The 3,640-nt window shown below is 33.7% G+C and overlaps 1 long non-coding RNA gene across 1 annotated transcript; it reads right to left on the reverse strand.

The window, feature by feature from the left end:
* Window positions 1–1,143: 1,143 nt before the first annotated feature.
* On the reverse strand, window positions 1,144–2,396 carry LOC108769921 (uncharacterized). The gene is made up of 3 exons (XR_001940568.1): window positions 2,194–2,396; window positions 1,994–2,056; window positions 1,144–1,216 (listed from the first exon to the last, which is right to left on the reverse strand). It is a non-coding gene; the product is annotated as an uncharacterized LOC108769921 (long non-coding RNA).
* Between the last annotated feature and the right edge of the window lie 1,244 nt (window positions 2,397–3,640).

The following is a 3,640-nucleotide window of genomic DNA, read 5'->3' on the forward strand; positions in this document are numbered from 1 at the left end:
GACCATCGACATCAAACAAGCCAACTACTGTCGTTACTGTAGTTATACTGTGACGGAATTCTCTTTCTACTCTTGTTCTATTGGTCAAATTATGTTTCAGGAGAGAGAGGACAGTAGTGTATTCTGTGTGTGTGTAAAGTCAGGAGCCATCACAGTATTGACTGGTACTAATGCAGTACGATAATTCTAAACTTATATTATTAATTATTAGATACAAAATAAAACTTGAAATATGATTCTATGTTTATTTTGTGCAAAAGTAACACTCTAGGCACAGATATGACAACTTAATGCCTCAGGGCCTTTGATTACATGATTTACTACTACCCCTCATAATCGCTCTATCTCTTTCTAGATCTGCCAAGATGGTTTCGATGCTAATACTCCGTCCAGTACTATATGTCGATAACTGCACTAGATGATGCACACATGGTGTTCATTATTGTGCTAAAACTCTGTTCCTGCTTAACTTCCACTTTCAAATTTTAAATGTCGCAGTAGCTCTATACCGTTTCTTTGAGACAGTGTAACAAAACCCCATTTTGTGCATAAAATTTGCACTATATTGTAGCCACGGAAACAGGATACACCAAATGAATTTGCTTACTACTAGCCAAATACAGTATGGAATTTGCTTACTACTAGCCAAATACAGTACTGGAAATACAGTACACTGTCCGAGTATTGCACTAGTGGGCGATAGTGCAGCCACAAGAAAAAACGTTATAGGAAACTCCTTCCTGACCTTATTTCTTTAGTTTTACATGTTATAAAATATTACAATATAAAACATTTGATACACTATTAACTAGTCACTTTCTATTAAATTATCTTAATTTCAGGAATATATTTTTAGAATGATGTATTAAATTGGTATAACATGCATTAAAATAATTAATTAAATACATTATATGTATGTTTATATGTGTATCATTGAAATTAAGATAATTCAATAGAAAGTTATTACAATAGTTAGTAGTTAGTACCAAGTGCACAATATAACTATGCCATTAACAAATATTATTACCTTTGTGTAAAAACAGATGGAATTGCAGTCTTTTTTAATCTTCTGAATGATTTATGGATAATTTTACAAATATAGTAATCATCTTCTGTAAAATGATCACTACAAATTCTTGCATTCTTGTAAACACTGATACTATAATCAATTATATTATTTAACCATTTTTTTCGCCTTTTTATATCTGTTGGGAATCTAAAAATATATTTCATTAGTTTCACAAACTTAATAATATTTGTACATGTCACAGTCAAAGTGTGAAATTTAGTAAATGCATAATATACTTACTAGTAAAAAAAATATAAGCATTTACATAAGATTTTAGCAAAAGCATCAACTGAATATAAAAATATCTGATATTTTTAGTAAATGTATTCATTCACTAGACAATGTATACATTTGCTATAACATATACTTACGTTTGTAAAAACATATTACTGTAAAATTTTACAAAGTATGGCACACCAAACTTAATTCTTAATAATAATAATAATAATAATAATATTAATAAAATAATGTCACGTCTAATGAGAATAATGAATACAGCTAATCAGATATTTGATAAATAAAACGCAATGGATAAACAGTTTGACTTTTTGCTGTGCATTTAAGGTTATGTGATTGATATGCACATTTGCTAGTAAGTATTCATTTAAATTGATACAGTTTTGCTTGTGCATACTTTTACTAAAGCAGGTACAGAAGCGTATGCAACTAGTAAAAGTTTAAATTTCATTACTTGTGAATACATTTACGTATCGAATCAGTATGTATATAATTGCCTAACATATGTATACATTTATAATTTAACACTTTGACTGTGACATAGACCCGTATTCAGAACGCGCTTTTGTCTCTGAAATTTTATAATATGCGTAACGTATAGTATGTTGGCACTAATATTATTATAAGCGCATTCTGAATAGGGGCGAATAACAAAGTCTAACCATACTTTAAAATTTATAACCTTACCTATGAAATTGTCGTGGCAATGAAGGACAATGTTCTTTCCCGCATATGCAGCAGCAAACCATTCTGCGTAATATATGAAATTTTAGTCATAGTTTTGTACATAATAATTAACAATATAATTTTATTAGTTAAATTTTAAATCTCATTTAGCAAACAATACTTTTTGATATATATATATTTAACCCAGAGAACATACGTACGAGATAATTTCTTTGTTTTTTGGTAAAATAATAATTGCTTTGGAATGTTAGAGTTCTAAGGTTTGTTTTTTTTCTCTGCACTGCTTGCACTAGTTCAAGAAGTGTACACTACGGCCATGGTCCGATTCATACTAACAACGCTCACGAGTATCTTTCGTCTTCGTTTAACATTTGACAAGCAACAAGGATGAAATGATTTTTAAGCGTTGTAAGCGTGAATCGGACCGCGGCCGTATTCTTTTTGTGTACACTGTAACGAAATGACGTCATGTATTCTGTTCTTTTTCGAGATGTAGCGATACTCAGTGCAAGAGTTCACTGTACAGGTAAATTTTCACGAGCTGCTCTACTGGGCTATTTAATAGCATTTTCGATTGGGGTGCACTGGCTGCACTCAGTGTCAAGAGCGTGTTCGATTGGCAGTGCCAATGCGCACTTGGCTAGTGTCACGTGTTCATTTGATCGCACGACACTCTCGTAGTGCGCACTCAGTGCGCACTAAGTGGCACGAGATATTTTGACGGTGCCAGTTCAGTGCACGTTTTATCACAGTTAAGGATATACATAGGGACAAGCAAATCTGCGCTTGTTGAATTGAAAACGGGGTCTTGTCCCTACTCTTAATATCTTTTACTGTGTTTTTGTAACATTTTGTTGAACATTGCTTCAAAGTGAACAAAAATGAGTTTCAGCTTTAGCACTGAAAATCTTGGCGTATTCTTCTGAACTTGCACTATTTAGTGCAACCCATGGAACTCGTCCAGTGTTGGTGTGAACTGAGTGCGCACTGGTGAGCACTAACTTTTGCCCAATCGAAAACGCTATTAGCGACAAAAAGGATCACGTGATCAAAATGGACATTTGATATTCGTCAATTTTGACCACGTGATTCTTTTTGTCGCTGAAAAAGCCGGTTTGAGCAGCCCATAAAAATTTACCTTATTGCTTGTACCAGGGGGTCTATTCTTGAAAAGAAATGTATACGAAAGTCTAGCGAAATACTATAGTATACGTAACGTATACTGTAGCATTTCCCTAGATTTTCGTATACGTTTCTTTTCAAGAATAGTGCCCCAGGTCTAAAGGCCCGTCTACAATACACGGAGTAAGAAGTAAGAGTAAGAAATTGACCAATCACAATCGAATGTGAGAAGAATACTCGACTGTGATTGGTCAATTTCTTACTCTTACTTCTTACTCCGTGCATTGTAGACGACACCTAACCTCGGATCTACAATAGGTGTTTTAAGCCTTAAGCCGTAAGAAATTGACCAATTACAGTCGAATTCGAGAAGAATAAGCGACTGTTATTCGCCCATTTCTTATGGCTTAAGGCTTAAAACCCTATTGTAGATCCGGACTAAAGCGGGGAGCACAGACTCTTGCATAACTCATAACACATGAGGCATAAGAAATTGAACCAACCAGAGTTCTCTATTACATGGAA

This window comes from Trachymyrmex cornetzi, unplaced genomic scaffold (genome assembly GCF_001594075.2).
Source record: "Trachymyrmex cornetzi isolate Tcor2-1 unplaced genomic scaffold, Tcor1.1 scaffold967, whole genome shotgun sequence".
NCBI lineage: Eukaryota > Metazoa > Arthropoda > Insecta > Hymenoptera > Formicidae > Trachymyrmex > Trachymyrmex cornetzi.